The sequence below is a fragment of the Indicator indicator genome, chromosome 7 (assembly GCF_027791375.1).
Source record: "Indicator indicator isolate 239-I01 chromosome 7, UM_Iind_1.1, whole genome shotgun sequence".
Classification (NCBI taxonomy): Eukaryota; Metazoa; Chordata; class Aves; order Piciformes; family Indicatoridae; genus Indicator; species Indicator indicator.
Window position 1 is genome coordinate 33,339,138 of NC_072016.1, and position 22,874 is coordinate 33,362,011.

Consider the following 22,874-nt stretch of genomic DNA (forward strand, 5'->3'; position numbering starts at 1 on the left):
ATTTGAACTGCTGCTGACTCTAGGGATCAGAGATCTTCACAAGCATTGCAATTCTGTCCTGTCCTGGGAGAATATTAAATTGTTAATGCAGAGGTTTCTGGAAAGCAGAGAAGCTCAGAAATGAAAAGCTTGTAGTGGTGACTTCAGAAGTTGAGGTCAATGCTTTTTTGTTGCTAACTGCATATCAACCCAACAGAATCCACTTCTGTTTAGCAGTGTGGTTCACACTGAGCATTGGTAAAGTAATGACATCATCTTTCTTCACTGAAAGGGTTGTGAGGCATTGGAACAGGCTGTCTTGGGCAGTGGTGGTGTTCTGATCTCTGGAGGGTTTTAAAAGTCATGCAGTTGTGGTGATGAGTGACATGGTGTGGTGGTGACTTGGCAGTGCTGGGTTAACGGTTGGACTGGATGATATTCAAGGTCTCTTCCAACATGGATGATTCATTCTATGATTCTGACAGCAACTCTACAGTCACCTATTTTGGGTATTGTACTAGCGAATGTCCCACATAGTCAGAAAATGAGGTTGTGTGTCAGGAGCCAGAAAATTGTTTAATTCTGTGGTTATTATATGGTGGGACTTAATTCTGGAAAAATGGTGATTTTGCTTAAATTGGTTACATTAAATTTGTTCACAGTGTTGTTTCAGCTGAAAATCACAGTTCCCTGGGTTATCAACCAGCTATAATCATCCTATGGATTTGAACCACAGTTGCTCTGGTTGCTTCTTGAGCCTCACTGGATATTTGGGAATAAATTCTTTGGCATGATTAGGTGGTTTGTATGTATAGAGAGAGTGGTTTTGGAATGACTAGTTAAGGTGGTTTTGATAAATCCAAAGTTTGAGAGTTTTCATTTGCTTTCCATTAAAAAATATAGATTCATATGTTGTCGGAGGTATCTCTTGAACCTGTTGAGAGATAGATGAAAGCTAATCTTTCAGTGATACCTGGAGTGTTGCACATGTTAATGTCCTGCTTCTCATCTTCAGCAAGTCTCTAAATTTAGAGACGAGACCAAGGTAAGATTACAACGCAGCGGATGATCTGTTTTGGTGGTGCTTTCCCTTCTTTCTATGTGTGCAACTACATTTTGGTTGGACTTCATGATCTCAAAGGTCTCTTCCAAGCTTTACAGTTCTATGATTCTATGATGCACTCATCTGTGTATTTTCAACATTGTTTTATTTTTTCCCCTGCCAGTTTGGAGATGTAGGTGAAGGTTTGAATTCCAGTTTTGATCTTTTGTGGCACCTTGTATTTCTGGCTGCCATTGATGTTTAAAGTCAATGGTCTGCTGGTGGTGTCATGATACTCCTATCTCCTTCAGGATGGTGTTTGAGGATGTAAACTGGGTGCTCAAAGAAGTTGTCTGGTGAGATGTCTGTTGTCTCTCCCTCTCTGACTGCAGCAGAAGCTGCCCTTAGACGTTTTAAGGTTCTCTCCATCAACCTCTGTTGAGGACAAAGGCAACGGACAACCTGAACATAACAAATGTTCTTGTTGCTTTTGCTGGCATTCAAAATCCACTTTTCTGATGTAGCAGATAATTTTTGTGTCAACTGAAGAGATGAGATCCTTATTTCCCTGAGCATCTCAAATGGATATGAAAGCAATATTTTGCTTTCTCTGATTGATAGGGATGTGTTGCCATTGCCAGTGGATTATCTGGGCTGATAATGGATTTTCACTTGACATTGTGGAGACTGGTTACAGATGCATGTTTCGTTCTGTTATCTTCCTCCAGAAGATTTGTACATCCTGGCAGACACAACAAGCTGTCATTTTGGGTTGGGAGGAGAACAGAAAGGGTTTATACTACTGTTTGCATAAGCCACCAGGACTGTATCAGCTTTCCTCAGGTTTTCCACTTGTTAAGGATTTGCTTTTCTTTTCCACTCCCTGGGTGGGAAATCTTATTGCCATTCTAGATCATACCACTGGATCACTTCCTTACCAGTTTGCCTTGATTGCATTGCATTTTTAGGTCATGTCTGGTATCAAACCCTGGTTAAGAAACACTCTGTAGCTTGTTTCTATTCATATCTTTGTGATAGCAGATTTTTGGATACCCCCCAAATCAGCCCAGGGATATTTGCCAAGAGAATGGACTCTGGCCGGTGCATGGCTCTTCCCCATCCCCACCCCACAGTCGGGTGCCTGCACCTCTTTCCACATCAATGAGTTTCAAACCCAGTGAAATGTGGTAGCTTTACATCCCAGGGTTGCTTTTTCTGTAGCATGACGTGGCTGGGGCTGATGATTCCCTTTATATATGTGCCAGCAGGACCTGACTCTTTGGGGTAAACTTATGTACAGGTTTCACTGTGCAAAGCCTTGGGCTGCTGTATAGCCACCCAAACATGGTTTTGTTTTAGTGGTGAAGTAGAGGAGCTCAGGAGACCTGGAAGAAACCCCAGTGATAGGTTTTGCCATGTGCTTTAAGGTCTATTCAAAGCTGATCTGGGCACAAGGGATTGTCTCTTGTTTGGCAAAGATTCATTCAGGACTTCATCGTGGGGATGAGGACAGTAGAAAAGGTGAGAGGGATGAAGTCCCTCTGCTGTGAGACCAGGCTGAGAGAGTTTAGGTTGTTCACCTGGAGAAGAGAAGGCTCTGGGGAGACCTTCTTGTAACCTCTCAGTACTTAAAGAAAGATGGGGACAAACTTTTTAGCAAGAGCCTGTTGTGATAGGACAAGGGGGATAGCTTTCAATTAAATAAGGATATGGAGACTGGAGAGAAGGAAGAAATCTTTATGGTGAGGATAGTGAAACACTGGCCTGGGTTGCCCAGAGAGTGGTATATGCCCCATCCCTGAAAACATTCCAGGTGAGGTTGCTGGGGGCTCTGAACAACCTTCTCTATTTGCCGATGTCCCTGCTGAGTGCAGGGAGGTTGGACTAGATGACCTTTAAAGGTCTCTTACCACCCAAACCATTCTGTGATTCTATGCCATTATTATTTGGGTGGCGAAATAGATAAATTGAGGAGGGACTCTCTTTTTTCTGCCTGTTCTCCAGGACAGAACAGTGGTTGTAGACCTGGATTGGGAAGTTGAGGTGCTTGCAGTCCTCCTTGTTGGAACATGTAACGTTCTGAGCCATCCACCCGATGGCAGCACTGCTATGGATGTCACAACTCACAGCCCTGCCTCTCCCATGTCCTCAACAGTTCATTTACAAGCGGATTTTCCACAATCCAAAATTAATTTCACTTTTTTTTTAAATTTTTTTAAAGATTTATTCCCATCATGTTGTCCAGCACTTTTGTTCAACTCCCTTGCTAAGACATATATTTAGTAAATAATTCTCATCAGAAAGGTTTAGGGGGAAAATGCTACTGCACGTTTGGAGCAGAGCTGAGAAATTCTCAGCATGTGGTCAAAATGCCCATTTTCTGAGTGGATGAAACTGGAGTTTAGAGTTTCTACTTGCCCTATTGCACCTAAATTAAGTCATGAAAGAGGATAATACAATGTACCATCATTTTCGAGTAATTTAATCACAAAAACTAAAAAATTTGGAAGCAAACAGATATTTTACTTAATAGAAACCATCTGCACTGTACAGTAGGCAAATTGTATAAAAATGAATAAAACTGTCTCTGGAGGAAAATGACTCAGGCACCAGCTTATATAATGAAGATGTATATGTGCCTTTTAGCATTTGCATTGTCTATTAGACTAGGTAAATCGCAGCACCAGTGTAAGTGAAACAGTTACAGATTTTATTACCATCATATGACTGATGACAAAGGCAGTAATAGAAGTAATGCCGATTAGAGAGGGCTTGTTCCAGAACCCAAATAGCTTTGTGCTTTGGACCAGGTTGCACAGCTAAAGCTTTATTGGGGAGGAGGGAGGTCACTGGGACATTGTGGGTTGGTTGCTGGGGAAGCCTTTTCCCTTGCTTGGGCTTTTCCCCTGCTTTTACTTTTTCTTTGCTTTCGCTTTCCCCTGCTTTTAGTTTTCCCTTCCTTTTGCCCTTTCTATCCTTCTGCTTTTCCTTTTCCTTTGCTTTTGCCTTTCTTTTGCTTTTGCCTTTCCTTTGCTTTTGCTTTTCCTTTGTTTTTGCTCTTCCCTTGGTTTTGCTTTTCCCTTGCTTGTGCTCTTCCCTGCTTGTGCATTTCCCTTGCTTTTTCTTCTCCTTGCCTTTTTCTTGCTTTTGCTTTTCCTCTGTGTCTGCTTTTCCACTGCTTTTTCTTCGCATTTGCTTTCCCCTTGCTTTTGATTTCCTCTGATTTTTTTTCTTTTCTCTTGTTTTTGTTTCCCCCTGCTTTTTCTTTTCCCTTCCTTTTGCTTTTCCCTGCTTGTGCTCTCCCTGCTTGTGCATTTCCCTTGCTTTCGCTTTTCCTTGCTTCGGCTTTTCTTTTGCTTGGGCATTTCCCTGCTTGATTCACACCCAACACAGGGGGAAAGCTCATTTAAGATCATCCAGAGAGGATTTCCTACTGGACTTTTATTTGGCAGAGCTAGGCAGGTGATCTTTAAACCAATTCTTTAATCCAGTCCTTTAAACCAGTTCTTTAAGCCAGTCCTTTAAAACAGTTCTTTAAACCAGACTGCATTTGTTTGACACAGATGCTTTTCTTCCTGGCTGCTGGCACAGCTCTTTTCCCCTGTTGTTGAAGGACAGATTTCAATAGTTTTCAAAATATTTATTCGTTTGTGTTCAGCAGCTTTCCTAAATGATGGCAAATAATATGAATTATTCAATTTCAGGGCTGTAATAGCCCACGTCTAGTCTGCTTTTAAAATGAAATTTCTAAGAGCCACTTCCAGTTGCTGGGCTTTAACAATCAAAATAAATGTGCCCTGCCTTCAAAGCCTTGCATTATTCTCCCAAATTCACAACGATATCTGGGTAGAAAAGCAGGAGTTTCCTGACACAATATTTTTTTTTCTTTTTAATTTTTTCTTTTTTTTTTTTTTTCTACCACAAAGGAAAATCCCAGTGACATTTGTGCTTATACTTTCTCACCTGACATTTTAAAAGAATGGGTGTACGAGGGGAAATCTGTGCAATGCTAAAAGCAGCTTTGTTTCTGGTTAAGGCAGAGTGAGGAGGCGAAAGCAGAATCACTTTCCACTTGCATATTAAGTGTATTTGGCAATGAGAAACACTTCACATTAACAAATATGTGAAGTAAAAATACATCCCAAAAGATTAAGACTTCTGTGAATTTAAAACAAATTAGATGCAATTTTTTTTTTCCCCCCTGCCCTGATATTCTCATGGTTTGTTTTGCTTCATGTTTATTGTAATACACAGGTCTCCAAGCTTCACCTGCCCTGGTAAGGAAGCTGTGGATCTCCCATTTCACACTTAGGAGAAGAAGTCACCAACATTTTTGGTAAAACTCTTTTTTTTTTTTTTTTTTTTTTTCCTTAGCATGACTTTGGGGGTTTTTGATAAGAGTAGCACCTCCCCCATAATGTTTGAAATCAGAAGTTCTCTTAAAAAAAAAAAAGAAGCAAATCCTCAAGATCTGGAGGCTGCTCTTTAGCAGAACATAATGATTTCAAGGCAAGGCAGGTCAAATTTGGGGCCTGAATTGTTTAATAATGGATATATAAGGACAAGATGTTCTCTGGGGGCTTGATGCCACCCTCATCAAGGCAAATGTGAGTCATTTCGTTGACTTCGATGGATTAAAAACTCTGTGACAACAAACCCCCAGATATTTAGCCTAGACCTACTGCACTGAGAAAGGAATTAGGCCATCAAGTTCAGAGAAGGATCAGTTCCATGCCTTTAAGTAGCTTGTTAACAGTGTTTCATTAATTAACATCAGTTCCTTGAACAAAAGGGAAAATGTCTTTGCCCATGACCACTCAAATCTGAAGGAAAAAGAAATCCTTACCTGTTGTTTTCTGGTAAAAATGTAGCTTTAGGAAATCTTATTTGGTTTTGGTTGGGTTTTTTTAGTTGCTCTTTTTTTGTTTGTTTGGGGGTTTTTGGCTGCTGTTTGGGGTTTTGGGTTTTTTTTTGTTTGTTTGTTTGTTTGTTTTTTCACTGAAAAGTGTATGGAATTTTAAAACTTTAATCTTTTTATTATTAGAAATAAAACCTTTATTATTAGAAATAATAAAAAGAGGCACAAATAGCAGTTTCTCTTTTTATTGTTTGAGTTGGTTGATTAAAATCAAGTGAAATTCTGAGATGCAAATTGTCCAAAAGCACAAAGGAAATGGCTTTGGAATGAAGACATTTATTTTCTTCTTGCTTCCCTGTAATATGGTTTATTTAGTTTCATGTGATTTGTGCCAGGACAAAGTGTGTTCTATAAAAACAAAACAAAACCAAAAAGCCCCCTATAAAGCCAAACCGAAGCAACAACAACAAAAATGAGAAGGTTAAACCAATAATGAATAATGAAGTGCAATCATAATAAAACAATAACGCTGATTTAAAAAAAATAATAATAAAAAAAGGAGGGTGAAGAATATTACAAATACAGAGTGGGTGAGTCAGTGGGACCCCAAAAGAGAGTCATTAGGGAGTTAAAGATAATTATATTAGATGGGGAAAGCAGAGGCTTCAGAACCCTTTCTGTGTTTCTTGGGTTTTTTGGAAGCTGCTGGGATTTGTGCTCACAAACCACTTGGGTGTTTTGGAAGCTTTATCCCATGCTCCAGCTGCTGGGTTTCAAGCTTTGATCAGATTTTTGTCCACTACCAAATTCCACCACCCCAAGATGTGGGATTCTCCATGGGAATACCCAGAAAACCAAGGGCTGGGGTTTTTCCACAAGAACATCCCCGTGTTGGAGTGACTGGGGTTTGAATCCCTCACCTATGGCCTTTTGGGGACATGACATGCCAGCCCTGACCAGGGATTGCCCTGTGACATGGGAATCTGATCACCCAGGGAATCGGGGGGCTGCAGGGGAGCCCGGATACCACTTCATCCCAGCCCCTGGAACAGGGACACTGAGTTCCTTATCCACACGATGGCACTCTTAAGCTTTCAAACAATTTCATCTAACTCACTGCATTTAACGTGAAACCTATTTTTTTCCCCTGCCAAAAGCAAAGGAGGAGTTGGAAGGCGGGGGACGCATGGAGCACATACAACTTGGAAGTCTCCCTTGGAATCCGAATGTCCCAGGTTGTGCCCAGCCTTCTCCGTGCCATGACCTTGTGGGCTACATCTCAAGTGGTACCACCACTACCGTGGGCTGGATCTGTAGATGGTCAGGGCACCCACCACACCTCCTTGTTTTGCAGGGAGAGTGCTCAGTCCCTTGGGTGGCTGAATGTCAGCAGAGAGCAGCTGGAAATACTATTTTAGGTGTAACAAAAATCTGTTTTAAACAGCCTTTGTGCATGACAAGGAAGCCACAAGAAGGCTTGGGTTTGGGTGCTGCAGCCCAAAACCAAGGTTGCGTTGGGACATTTATGGGGGGAAAAGGTCAAATCTTGGGTTTTGTAGCTTATCCTGCACAGCTGAAGCTGTACAAAAGTCAGGAGCTGTTGTTTGGAGCAGTTTTAGCTGTTAAGTGTGTTTTAAGAGCAAGAATTCTTTGCTATTAATCTGGCAACTTCTAGGAGCGCTAAATTTACTCCATATTAGAGCCTGTGTGGGAGGGAAGAAAGGTGAGGGGGTGGTGGGGGCTGATCCTGTCCTCAGTGCATGTCTTCTGTTGGTTGTATCACCCTGTCTGGGAGGTATGCGAGTGCCTGCTGGAAAAGTCAGCAAATCACTGCACACCAGCACAGCCGTGGAAGCAATTTCTGCTTTCTTCCTTTCTCATGGGTTTGGATATTGTGGTCAGGGGTCTGGAAGGATTTTCTGGGTCTGTAGGCTCATGGTACATGATGGTTGCACAGGCAGCAGCTTGCCCTGGATTTGAGTGCAGGTTGCTGACCTGGTATGTTTTCCTGGCAGGGGAAAAAAAAAGAGAACTTGCTCCTTTGTTCCTTTCTTCACCTGAAGGTCTCACCTACCTATTGGATACAGAGCTTCAAATTTCTCCATCAGGTCTTGACCACCAGCACTTGATATGCCAGACCATTTTTTCAAGGGAAGAGTGCTTTGCATCACCATTTCATCACCAGGCAGGAGAGCAGCTGGACCAGAAGTGAAGCTCCAAGGGCCTTCAGTATAGACCCCATGTCAGATGTCCTCACATCAACCAACCCATACTGCTGGAGCTGGATTTAATCCTGCAAAACTGTGTGTAACCCTTTAGTAAAAGCTAAGTAGCAGCGGTTTGCCGTGTCAAAAAATCAGGGGCACCCACAGCACACACTCTGAGGATAAATTTCTGGCCCTGCACACTAAATGAGCCCTTTGCAGGGGTGCTTCCCAGGGGCCAGCATAATGCACATCCTAAAGGTGCTAGGATAATCCACATCCTACAGGTACCAGAATAGTGCACATCCTAAAGGAGTCAGAGTAAAGCATATCCTAAAGGCACCAGGATAATTCACATCCTAAAGGTACCAGCATAAGGCACGTCCTAAAGATACCAGAATAATCCACATCCTACAGGTACCAGGATAATCCATACCCTAAAGTTATCAGTGTGACAGTGTGACACATCTGAAAGGTACCAGAGCAAGGCATGTCCTAAAAGTATCAGGATAATCCATATCTTAAAGATACCAGAGCAGTGAACATCCTAAAGATATCAACATATTAGGAGAGGTTCCAACATCAGGCTGAGATCTCTGCAGACAGAAGACCTCCCTTCCTGTTGATGTGCTGTCTGGTATGCTGGTGAATGCTGGGGCAGCTGTGAGAGACAGGCTGGGGATGGAAAGCAAGGTGGTTTGGGGCAAGGCAGGAGCTGGGGGCAGCAGTTCTTCACCTACCCTTAGCTTCTTGCTGACTGTTTCTACTGCTTTCTGGGTGTTTGTGGGCTGCAGGGTCATATTTTAACATCACCCAGAGCTCACAGGGGCACTTTGGAGAGAGAAGGAGATTTTGGAGCTGTGCTAGATTCCAACTTTTGAAAATTACCAAGTGGGGTGAGAGGGCATTCTCAAGGGAGTGTCCAAAATCAACATGATTATCTTGATTATTAATATTTGCATTGGCAAAACTGCTGTAGATCCGTGTGGAGAAACACAGCCCCTCCACTGCTCACTGCCACACGTCCGCGGAGTCTGTTGAGTAGCAGCTAATCCATCTACATGGTGGATGATCTTATTTTTCTTGCTTTTTCATAAGTGTCAGGACAGTTGAATGTGCAATCTGTATTAGCAGCTGGCTGACAGCACCTCTTTTGGGGGTCAGATCCTGGCATTCGCCCCAAAAATGAGATACAGCGAGCCCTGTGTGTGAGATAGCTTGCAAAAAATGGGTTCGCCAAAGGACAAGGAGGACTTGTAGTATAGATGGATGTGAGAAATTTGTGCCTGCACTCCTAGCTATCATAGGCAGCTTAATTATCTTTTCCATCTAAAACCAGTCAACTCAGAACAGTCAACCAAAAACTTAGTCCTGGTTCATTTTTTTGAGAAATCCCCTGCCCTGCAACCTTTACATAACATTCCCTGGCATGCCAGAGGTTAAAAAATTATTCTCTCCTTGGGTTCTTTAGTGCTTAATTAGACAAGAGATTATTTGTACAAAGCAGGAAACAATTGTTTGGGCAGAGTTCACTCACTTGGTTTGTTCTGCCTCATTTTTACTCAAGAAATTCTTTTGTTAGGGTTTTGGAGCATGAGCAGGTCATGCATCACACCTGGCTTGGTGTTTTTGTTTGTTTGTTGTTTTGTTTTGTTGTTTGGGTTTTTTTTGGGAGCGGTGGGGTGGGGACTTTATATTGCATTTGATAGGAATATGATGAAGAGACCTTTGCTGAGGTATTGCTACAAATGTATTTTTCTGCTGACATGAGAATACTGAATTAAAACTGCAGTAAAACTCCACTTCCCTCCCCCCCCCCATCACTTTACACAACCCTATTATTATGTTTTCTTGTGAACTAAGAATTTAGGCTGGTTTCTAAATAAGGAGTGGATCTGCTTTAACCGATTGCAAGGAACAATAGAGGTATGTGCTTAAGAAGTTGATGTTGTAGCAGTACCAAGTTATTTACAGCTCTTTCCCCCCCCCCTTTTTTTTTTTTTTTCTGTCTTAGCTAGGAAAGGGAATGCGGCAGGGACTCTTCACTCGCAATTACAAGACATCTCTGGAGGTCACCTGCGTTTTCGGTTACACGGATCGCAAAGGGAGCATAATTTATTCCAGTTAATTTTGGGTTTGAGGAGCAAAAAATGTTCAGGCTATTAATCTGGTGAACGTGGAATGTGTGGTGGGTGTGTTGGTGGTTGCAAAGCCTCCCTATGCTCAGCGAGGCTGGGTTGGAGGGGGCAGTTCCTCAGCTGGTTTGGGGGGCAGAACAGTTCTCTTTCTTTTTTTTTTTTCCCCCTTCCCTTCTAAAATGCAGAATGCTCAATGAGAGGCAAAAGTGCTTTTAAAAGGGGCTCGAGGAACACTTTGAAAATATTAATTAGTGTGTTGAAGCATTCTGCATAGCATATCATAGTAAAACTGCTCCAGGGGGTTGCTTGGAATGAATTATTAATATGAATCCCTCTCTCCCTTATGCTTCACACCCTGATTTTATGGGACTTGGCGTGGGTTGGGGTGTCTATTAGATTCACTTATTGCCTGTTTAGTGGGAGTACTTTGTAGGCTGCATCAAAAGGTCACTATATATTTTTTTTTTTAATTTTATTTTTTTTCCCCAGAATCTCAAATTTTAAGTAGTAAAAAGACTAAATTCCCCCAAATGTGAAATGCAAGCTGCTAGAAGAAACAAATGAGAAAAGCAAACTCACCACAAAGCTGTGGTTAAAATAGTTATGCAGTAGAGAAGGGGAACACGTTGGGACCACGTCCCTGTGGTGCTGGGACAGAGCTCTTCTAGACCTATCACCACTGGGTGGTACTGGGATGTATGACATAGCCACATGCAAATCTCACCTCCACACTTGTCCAGATGACTCTGAGAAGAGTGTTTTCACTAAAATGCTGTTGTAACATGTTCACGCTTCTTTCACATGCGTTTCAATGCCTTGTAGCACGAGGAGTAGATTCATTAAATTCACAGAGTACAGTTCCTTTCCCCCTTTTGGCTTTACAATATCACAAAGCTGAACCTGTTAACCCAACACTGAAAGAGAAAAGCTGTGTTAAAGGAAAAAAAAAGACCTCTGGAGGTCTTTGTTTTGATGAAGTCCCTTGTGTACAAATATAAATAAATCCATAAAGTAATTTGGCTTTTAATTCGTACTTGGATTATGGAAATATTTGTATTTTAATAGCTGCTAGACTGAATTACAAAGGGATTTGAGGGTCCAGTTTTTAAATCCCAGAATCCCAGCAAGGTGGGGTTTGGAAGGGACCTCTGGAGGGTCACCCACAGAAGCTTGCCCAGGATCACGGTGTGCAGACAGCTTTGGAATCTCTCCAGAGAAGGAGACTCCACAACCTCTTCGGGCAGCCTGCTCCAGGGCTCCAGCACCCTCACAGCAAAGAAGTTTTTCCTCATCTTCAGGTGGAACCTCCTGGATTCCAGTTTGTGTCTATTGTCTTTTGTCAGGTTGCAGGGCTTCACTGGAAGGAGTCTAGTCCCATCCCCTTGCTACTCTCACCCTTTAGCTGTTGCTTAGCATTGAGAAGATCCCCTTTTAGGCTGCTGTTCTCCAGGCTAAACAGCTCTAAGGGCTCTCAGCCTTTCTCCTCACAGAGATGCTCCAGCACCTCAGCATCTTTGTAGCCTCCACTGAAGTTTTCCCAGTAGTTCCTTGTTTCCCTTGAACTGGGGCCCCCAGATCTGGACCCAGTAATCCATGTGTGGCCTCACCAGGCCAGAGCAGAGGTGCAGAACAACTGCCCTTCATCTGCTGGTCACACTCTTCTAAATGAAGCCATTGATTTTATAAGGAAAAGAAATACAGAAACGACGTTTTATAAAACAGTGGTACCTATAACACACTGATTCTCAAAGGACTAAGCATTACAAAGTCCAATTTTGCAATCTCTAATCCTTGAAGGCAGAGGGCCATTGAACTTTGAGCTTGATGAGCTTTCATGGCATGTTCAGAGTTTTCAGTGTCTGCAGTATGAACAGCAAACAAGTTAGCAGGGATCCCTGAGAATGAAGGGAACGCAGTATCAGTCATTTTTTCCCATAGTATATGTATATAAAAAGAGTGAAAAGACAAGAATAAGGAGTTTATTTCTGCATCTGAAAATAGATGCTTAAAAATAGATCTGTTGTATCATATTTGAAAGTCTGAGATGGTGTGTTCAAGGCTTTTTCTGCAAGAAGCAAAAGACAAGAAGAAAGGGAGAGCTCCTCACAACCGTTCTGGGAGCATAAAGGGTTTAGTTTATTTATGGTGCTAAAAACTTCAGTTAGAGTCATCATTTTAAAAAGCAAATCACAGAGTGGTAAATGCCAAGGAGATTATTAATAATAGCTTTTCCCGTTTTTTCCCCCTCTTTTCTTTTTTTTTAATAATAATAATAATAATAAAAAAAAGGGGTGAAAGACAGCATGTTATATTGGAGTCTAATAGAGAGCATAAATCTGCACCATCTGCAGAAGTTTGACACGGAGGATTTTGCTCCTTTGCTGTACTTCCCCAGAGTTCTGCCAGCACGGGGCTTGAGCTGCAGTTTCTTGTTGATGACAGCTTGCTGCAATTATGACAGAAATGAATCATTAGCATCAGCCTTTTCTTACTTTCAAGAAACTGAACAGTGATTTTGTTCAATGAAAAAAAAAAAAGAAAGAAAGGTAATCGTGAGAACCAGTTCTGGTGTAGGAGTCACACTGGTGATGAATTTTTGCTGAGGAAAGGATCATTTTACAGTTTCTTAGTTGTGAGTTTTATTTGCTCTATGTAACATGTCTTTTTTTTCCTTTGTTTCCCTCTCTTTTCCTTTTAGTCTTTTTTCCCCCTCTTTTTTCTTTTTTTGTCTCTTTTTTACATTTTTCCTTTTCCCCCTATTTTTTCTATTTTTCCATTTTTATTCTCTTTTTTCTTTTTTCTTTCTTCTTTTGCTCTTTTTTTCTCATATTTCCTTCTTCCTCTTTTTTATCTATTTTTCCTCTTTTTTTGCTCTTTTTTCTCATTTCCTCTTTTACTTGTTTCTGTATTTTCCCTTTTTAGTCTCTTGTTTTTCCTTTTTTCCTGTTTTTTCTCTTTTAAAAATTATTTTTATTTCTATTTGTTTTCCTCATTTTTGTTTTCCTCTTCTTTTATTTTCCTCTTCCAGAGGAGAAAGGTTGCCAGCTGATTAATATTTTAAACATGTAGACAACCTTCCTCTCAGACTCACATTTCTCCCTTATCCCTCCTGAAAAAAGAAAATAAAGGGTTTCACTGTTAAAAAAAAATCATTGTTCGAATGTCATACTCCCAGGTGAAAAACATCATTATTTATTCACTTTTTTTTTTTCTTCACCAAAATGAAGGACAAATAATCCTAGAAAGAGTTCAACAAACAGTTAAAACAATATTGCCTGTAATCTCTGTGGAGTTGGGTTAAGATTTCAGCTTCTTGCTTAAAATTATGTGGGTCAACCTTATGATGTGGGCAATGAATAGGAAAATATGCTACATTTCAGGGACTGAATTTTATATGTCTTTAAAGAAAATGCTGGTGATGCTCAGTGCAACAAAGTAGAAAGTGCCACTTTAAGCATTTGTATGTGCACAAGGTCCTGCAAAGCGAGTTGTAGTGGGATGTTGGAACCTCCTCTGGATAACTGATAAGCATTTGTTTTTATTTATTATTCGGATGAGGATTTAAATATTCCACATTCTCATTGGAAAGTGTAAGCTGAGAAACTGAAAGTTTCCTGTGAGATAAGAGAGATCTGAGAAATGAACTTCTAGTGCCCCCTCCCATCCTGGCCAATCCCCAAATCAACTGTGGCTTTTTGTCGACCTCAAACCTGGGTGTGATTTGGACTGAGGAGCTGGTGGTGGCTGTTCTTGAAGGCTGGTCTGATGGTGTAGGCTCATGTTATATCCCCAGACTGCCTCCCTCAATGCCATGAACCAGATTTAGCAGGTAGAGTCCCCATCTCTGGAGGGGTTTAACAGCCTTGTAAATGTGGTGCTGAGGGACTTGGCAGTGTTGGGTTGAACTTGTCGGTCTTAAAGGTCTTTTCTGGCCTAAATAATTCCATGATTTCCTGTTGTCCATCTATGTAGTCTTCTTGTGACTCTAATTCTGCCTTTTCCTCCTGGTCCCTGGTGATATTCAGTATCTAGGTACCAACTTTCCACTTTCACTGAAATCAGGGACTCATTTAGGTGCATTCAACCTGGTCCTACCCACAATTTTCATCTGTATGCAAGCTGGGTATATGCTCATTTTAAGTGGTAAACTCTGCATCTTAAATATTTGCAGAGATACACACATCTGTTGTAAAACCACAGATGTGTGCCTCTGCAGATATATATACTTCAGTGTGATATATTATGGTTTATAATTAAAATTTTATTGAATTTTAATATAAAAACAAATTCATACATTAAAAATTAAGTAGCAAACAAACATGTGTCGTATCGGGAGGATAGAAGCTGTGGTAGAGTAGGACAGCAACATCTAACCTGTAAAAAGCACCCCACTTTAGTTATAAAATAATTTTGTAGCTGGGAGCTTAGGGGGATATAAGGTTGAGGTTCCAATGTTTGGAAAAATAATACCATGGTATCACTTTCATTCATGAGAAAGAGCTTTCAAAGTCCCTTTATGAAAGATTCAAAAGCAGATGGATATAGATGGAGCAAGTACAGTCTCCCAACAAGCAGAGTAAGTATTATTTATGCTGTCACAGAATCACTGTGGTTGGAAAAGACCTTCAAGATCATCAAGATGGTTAATGTTTCGGAGCAGAGTGAATGGTTTCTTACAGTGCCCAATACAAGCTGTTTATTTGGATCCCACAGTTGCTTGAGCTTGAATCAAGAGAGCATGCAGGTATTGCTGCCAGTCCTTACCTGGCCAGATCCCTCAAGGACATCAAGGTGAGTGCTGATGGTACGTAGAGTAACTTACTCCTAGGATGTGTGATAAGTGTATCTGCTGGTGCCTAATATGACAGGGGTCTAGAGAACTTTACCAACCTACTCCCTGAATCAGTGTCAGTTTTGGAGGCAAAATTGCAGTATGGAGAAAATGGATGACCAATGATGATAACTGTGTTTAAGACCAGGCTGAAGGAGGCCTTGAGCAGCCTGGTCTGGTGGAAGGTGTCCTTGCCTGTGGCAGGGAGGCTGGGATTAGATGATCTTTAAGGTCTGTTCCAATGCAAGCTATTCTATGATTCTCTTCACCAAGTCAAACTTAAGGGCATCATATTATGCTCCTTTCATCTAAACCATTTTCCCTATGCAGCACCGCCAATAGAAAGCAAACCATAGCATAGGATATATGCAAATCCAGGACAGAAAATAGCACTGAAGTATTTGAATGCTGTTACATAAAGGGGTGATGTGCCTTTGCCTTGAACATTGTATTCATTTCCATTTCAAAAAAGGTACAGCTGAAGTATAAAAAGTTCATAGATGGTTGATGGGAATGATTAGACAGAGGACTAAGATCTGTGTGTGACAAAAGCTTGTCAAGATTGGAAGTTGAATTTTGTGGCTAACAAGAATGAAAATGATAAAGAGGAATCAACTAAGGAGTAGTGCTCAGGAAGTTGTTGAGGACACCTTTCCCCCACCCCCTCTTTTCCCCTTTCTGCTGATGCATGAACACAGGAGCAAACAAAGGACATGGGAGGGACCTCATCTCTTACTGATGACAACAGACAAATGTTTTGCAGATGGGATTCATTGCCTTGTTAAAGGGTTTGGAGGGTTTAAAAAAATGAGCAAAGATTTGAATTGGATTTTGCATTAGAGTTAAAGTTAAGGGATGTGTGATCTCGTTGTCCACTTGCTGCTGGGACTGATGAAGATGTTTCCTAGGGTTGCATCATACCTTTGCAGTAGCTCTTGAACCTTTTCTAAGGCTTTTGGAAGCTGTTGCCAGAATTGGATGTGTTCCTACCACCAGTCCTCTCATCTCCACTACCACCATCCTCAATGGAGAAAACATGCACAGCTCTGATGAAAAATTTAGTTTTAACTTTTAAGTAAGTTCCATAGCCCCTTCTAACACAGTGTGGTGGTGGTTTTTTCTCTGAGGTAATAAGTGATAGAACAAAAGGAAATGGCCTCAAGTTGTGCCAGGGGAGGTTTAGTTTAGGTATTAGGAACAATTTCTTCTCCAAAAGAGAAGGCCCTTTACCAGTCTGCCCATGGCAGTGATGGAGTCATCATCCCTAGAGGGATTTCAAAGCCATATAGCTGTGGTGCTGAGGGACATGGTTCAGTAGTGACCTGTCAGTGTGGGATTAACAGTTGGACCTGATGATCTTAGAGATGTTTTCTAACATAAATGGTTCTACGTTTCTGTGATTTTATGATCATTATTTCTCTTTTATTTAAGCAAGTTCTGCACATCAGGCAATAGCAATACTCGAGAGCTTGCTTGAGGGTAGATTTAGACTAGATGTAAGAAAGAAATTTTTAAAGCTGAGAGTGGTGAGACATCAGTCCAGGTTGCCCAGAGATGTGCTAGATGCTCCATCCCTGGAACCATTCCAGGTCAGGTTGTTTGGGGCTCTGAGCAACCTGCTTTAGGTGCAGATGTCCTTGCTGACTGTAGGGGTGTTGGGCTAGGCGACCTTTAATGGTCCCTTCTAACCCAAACCAGACTATGATTCTATGAACTGAGTGTATCATGACTACAGACTCCAGGAATTCAGGGTGAGAGCCTTCCTTGAGGACCACATACACATGGACAGCTATGCACACATGTACACTCATGTCTGCATGGGTACCTTGAACTTCGTGTGACTCTGCTCATTCAACTTTTAACACACTTCCCCAATTAAGCTATTCAGGGCTGACACTTAAATAGCTGTCCACAGCCACTGCAAATTGATTTATCCCCTGATGACAAGCAGAGCTGCTGACCAGACTGGGGAGAAAGGGTTCTTTAATTTAGCTCTTGTTTTCTTTCTTATTTTTTTTTTCCTTTTCACACTGACTTTCACTTGGTTTTGCTTTGCAATTAACTCAAGACAGCAAGTTTAGTGTGTTGTGGTGTCTATCTTGGCTGCCTTTGGCATACATAATATTTGTTTTCCTGTTTCTGAAATAGAAGGATTAAAATGGGATTGTAGTGAAACAGCTGAAACATTTAGTGAAGTAGATGTTGTGTTCAGTTCTGGAGCCCTCAACACAAGAAGGACATCAAGCTGTGTTGTAACAGGTCCAGAGAAGGCCACAAAGATCATCAGGGGGCTGGAGCATCTTTCCTATGAGGACAGGCTGAGAGGGCTGGGGCAGGTCAGCCTGGAGAAGGCTCCAGGGAGACTTTGTAGAGGATTTCTAGTACCTGAAGGGGGCCTACAAGAGAGCTGGGGAGAGACTTTCTACAAGGGCTTGTTGTGATAGAATGAGGTGGAACAGTTTTGAGCTGGAAGAGGGGACATTTAGACTGGATATTAGGAAGAAATTCTTTACAGTGAGGGTATTGAGCCACTGGAAGAGGTTGCTCAGGAAAGTTTTGTTTGACCCCTCACTGAAAGTGTTCAAGGCTGGGTTGGATGGGGCCTTGAGGAACATGATCAGGTGGAAGGTGTCCTTGCCCATGGTGGGAGTGTTGTAACTAGATGATCTTTAAAGTCTCTTCCAACTCAAACCATTCTATGAATCTATGAACCTTTTTTACTATGAAAAAAAAAAAAAACGTTAAAAGAGTTTTAAAAGAGGATTATTGACCTATCCCAATTGTATGTATTATTTTTAAAGGCAACTTGTATTTGTTCTCTGAGAATTTTCTGAAGTGGTGGGTTTAGACTGGAAATGACATAATTATTCAGTCCATGAAAAGGGGATGGCTTCTTCCTGGTGAAAGAGAGCTATTCCCCTCTACTCACACATTTACTTTGTTAATCTATATTCTCAACATTGTATCTCAGCACACAGCTGAGTTCTCCACCATTTACAGTTTACATTAACCTGTGATGAAGGATTGTGTTATACACAAATCGCTTTATGATTGTGCTTACAAAGAACATACTCCTTGCTTAGCTTTGGTTTGGGAAAAACAAACCAAAACCACAACCCTTCAGAAATGATGAATAGTAAGTGTCAGTAATTTGTTTTGGGGAGGGACTATCTTCACCTTATCACATGTACCATTAGCACTGGCAGAAGGATATTGATTACACACAAACTCACTGTGCTTGCAATCACTTCACTGGAAAAGTTTGACAAAAAGAAAGAAAACCCCCAAGTTTCAGATTTAGAGATTTATGGACATCTTTCTTGTGAGTCTACAGTAGAATAGTGCATAAATTAAACAAAAACCTTAGGTTTTCCATATTAATTTCAGAATCATAGAATTGTTTTGGTTGGAAGAGACCTTTAAGATCATCAAATCCAACCATTAACCCAACGCTATCAGGTCACCACTAAGCAATGTCCCTCAGCATCACATCTACATGGCTTTGAAATCCCTCCAGGGATGGGGACTCCACCACTTCCCTGAGCAGCCTGTTAATTTGATTAGATATTGGTTTGGTATAGCATAAATGTCACATTTAATTACTATCAAACAGTGCTCCCCAAAATCTTCATAGCTGGATGCTACAGTTGAATAAGTAGAAGGTACCACTCACTATATTTCTATCTGTAGAAGTAACTTCTTTCATCTGAGGAAATGGCCTCAGATTGTGCCAGGGGAGGTTTACATTGGATATTAGAAAAATTTCTTTACTGCAAGAGTGGTCAGGCATTGGGACAGGCTGCCCACGAAGGTGTTGGGGTCACCATCCCTGGAGATGTCCAAAAAAAATGTTTGGACTTCAGGACATGTTTTAGTGGTTATGGTGGTGTTATGTTGGCTGTAGGACTCGATGACCTTAGAAGTCTTTTCCAACCAAAACAATTCTATGATTCTATATTCTATCTGTAGAAGCTGCTGCTGGTTGTATTTTTCACACAACTCCAGTTCTGAAATCTGGATATTGTGAAGCTGGGCAGCATCTTCCTTTGGCAGCTGCCACAGACAGGTCCAGCTGCCATGTGTCCATCACCTTGGAATATGGAGAGGGACAGTTATCATCCTTCCTGTGCCAGTGGGAACAAGTCTTATGAGGAGTAGCTGAGGAGACTGGGACTGCTTAGTCTGAAAAAGAGGCTGAGAGAGAGACTTTATTGTTCTCCACAACTGCCTGGCAGGAGGTTGTTGTGAGATGGGTGTTGGTCTCTTCTCCCAAGCAACTAGGGATACAACAGGAATGAATGGCCTCAGGCTGAACCAGAGGAGGTTTAGGCTGGACATTAGGAAATTTTTTTTCACTGAAAGGATTGTCAGGCATTGGAACAGGCTGCCCAGGGCAGTGGTGGAATTCCCATCCCTGGAGGAATTTAAAAACCATGTAGATGTGGTGCTTGGAGATATGCCTTGGTGGTAGAACTGGTAGAGTAGGGTAAACGCTTGGATTTGACAACCTAAATGATTCTGTGAATACTCTTCTGACTTGGTGGAGTCAGCCTTTCTGAAGGGATTTAGAAGCTGTGCAGATATAGTTTGGTGGTGAGCTGGTGGTGTTGGGTTAGTGGTTGGACTTGATCTTCAAGGTCCCTCCAGCCAAAATGATTCTAAGATTCTATGAGGTTTCACTTGACTTTCAGGCCAATTCACCTCACTGTTTCATTCTTAAATCAGGACTGAGACAAAGCCTGCTGAGCTATCCAAGCGCCTTAAAGGAAAACCTTATTGTTAATGGAAAATAACAACCTTTATACAGCACTTCTTATGCCAGACTGTACAATTTAATCGAGGGTTTTATCTTGCTGTAGAAATTTGTTGGTTTGTTTGTTTGTTTTATAAAAATCCCAGGTAACATTATCATTTATGTTCTCTTCTTCTTTTAAGGAACTCACTATTTTTATTTAGGTAATTTCAAGAACTGAACCTGTTGAATGATACAGGACCATTCCAAGGGCAGATTTAATTCTTTAAGGGGTTTGGAAAAAAATCTCAGACCTTCTCATGATGTCGAAGAATTTTTTCATGTCTAACCTAAGAGTGGTGTGGGGGGAAGATAAGATAAATAAATGAGACTTTATGGGAACTTAGTGAGGAACACAGCCTCAGCCACTCCCTGGCCTAATGGGAATGGGGAGCTGATCTCCAGGGAGGGACTTTTGGAGGAGATGAAGCCTCCTGAGCCATCTCCTTCAGGATCAGATGGAGGGTAGCAGAAGCCAGCCAGAATAATCCCAGGGGATGACCTAAATGCTCATGTGTTTTGCAACACTTGGAGGTTTTTTTAATGCTTCTGAGAAGGAATGCAATTAGCTTTTCAATGATAAATAAATTAAAGATAGTTGATTTTGCCTTTCACACATTTGTTTTCCTGGCTTTCATAAGGGACTGCAGCCTGTTTATGATTTTCTTAGAAGTTTGAGGGACTTGCTCTCGCTTAGTGACAAATTCTCCCCTCTGGGCAGCACAAAAAGGAAGAAAAGAAAAAAAAAGAAAAATAGAAAAGCAAAGAAAAATAGAAAAGCAAAGATAGTTGCAACCTGAAAATGGACAGTGTATCTGCAGGGAAGGGAAACCTCTCAGGACTCCCAGAGATTTATTTTAGTTTCTGGCTGTTTATTTACGTAATTAGAACATGGAATTCCATAACAACACAAAGAGAAATAAAAATGAGCAACAAAGGGGGGAAAAAAATCACAGAAAATCACAGCCAAATAACATCGCAGAATCGTTTTTGTTGGAAAAGACTTTTAACATCATTAACACCATTGAACAGGTTGGTAATCAGGAACTAGAGTAGGGCTTTGGAGGACCTTCAAGGCTATGAATTCAGGAGGGTTTTAGCTCAGCAGCTGACAGTCACCACCTTGTCTGTTTCATGGATGGGACCTGTCATCACCCACTCAGGTACCTGAATCCTGTGCAGAGATTCCCTCTACCACCACCCCCAAATTCCACTTAAAGAGAAGCTCCTGAGCAATCTGAGAGATTGCTGAGAGGACCACACTTCAGAGAGTGTTATCCAATGGTTTGCAATGTAAGAGTTAGTAGTTGCCTTTATTTTGAACTTGGTAACTGTAAAATACTTCATACTCACGAGAAAAAAATATTTCACTTCTTTGAATGTTCTGGAGCCCTAGAGCAGGCTGCCTAGAGAGATTGTGAAATCTCCTTCTCTGGAGAGATTCCAAACACACCTACACTTTGTGATCCTGGACAACCTGCTCTTGGTGACCCTGCTTTGGCAGGGGGATTGGACTTAGATGATCTCTGGAGGTCCCTTCCAACCCCCACCATGCTAGGATTCTGTGATTTACAGCTTGGTGTGGATTTTGATGTAGGTGAAGCCTTCCTGCTATATCAGTTTCAAGTAATTCAAAGAGGTTGGTTAGAGAAGAAAGAGTAATACAACCACCAACTTGGATCTGCTAAAAGGCTGGAATAGTGGTGTTTGGAAAAAGTCTTTTGCTTCAGGACAGAAAGTATCTGAACTAAAAATGCTTACAGTAGCACAAGTAGGACTTGGAGTTTGTACAAAAGAAAGACAAAGATGCTTATGAAAAAGCAAAATCCAAGTAAAAAGAAAAAACTACTCTGCATAGTCAAAAGTGAGGTTATTAAGGTCAAGGAAAAGTTTTGTTTTGAGAGCTGTACAGCTGAGGAGCATGAAATAGAATAACAAAATCATGTCTTTTTTTTTCCCCTGAATGCAACATGCGGCTTCTGTGGAAGGTCAGTCATCAGGAACTGATGCAGGATGATAGAGGCAGGTCCACGCCATGGCTGTACAAATAATTTCAGTAACATTACATATGACCAGTGGGAATGAGGCTGCTCCAGCTTTCTGTCTCCGTGAGTATTTCTATCATGCCCATCTCTGGGGTGTGAGATCTAATCAAGTGCATTGCATTAAAGCAAGGAAATAGGGTGAGCAATAGCCCAGCCAGCGGGGCATACCCAGGCAATCAGAGCAGCACAGCCACCCTCAGCTGAGGCTTGATAAACTGCAAGGAGTGGAGAAATGACATTTTTTTCCCCCTCCTAAGTAAAGTCTTTCTCTGTGTGCATGTGTGAGGCCTCACAGCATCAAGGAGATGGGGAAAGGAAGGACAGCCAGAGCTCTTCCACCCACCTGGGCAGGAAGGATCATGATGGAGCACCTGCTTTGAAATGCCCCCATTCTCTTATATAAAGGTCTGCTGGGTCTGCAAAAGGAGCATGTGGTGGAGCTGATGTATCCTCTCAACCATACTGTAGCAGACTGAGCAGCAAGGAAGGTAAGAGAAAGAAGGACTATGAGATATAATGAGAAATGACTTTCAAGCTGTGGTTTTCCTTCTCTGAGAGGAGAAGTTTGGGAGGAGTTTTTGGGCTAGATTCTGCAGAAATAAGTATTTAATGGTTATGGAGATAAGTCTTATACATTATAGAATGAAAATGGTTTGGGTTTGTAGGGTCATCTGGTCCAATACCCCTGCTGTGAGCAGGGACAGCTTCCACTAGACCAGGTTGCTCAAAGCCCTGTCCAGCCTGGCTTTGAACATTTTCAGGGATGTGCCTTCCCCCACTTCTCTGAGCCACATGTTCCAGTGTCTTACCACCCTCATCGTAAAAAATTTCTTCCTTCTGTGTAGTCTTTTAGTTGAAAACCATCCCCCTTGTCCTGTCACAACAGGCTCTGCTAGAAACATTGGCCCCATCTTTCTTATTGACCCTAATAATGTTGAAGGGTCAGAGCCTTCTCTTCTCCAGGCTGAACAACCCCAACTGTCTC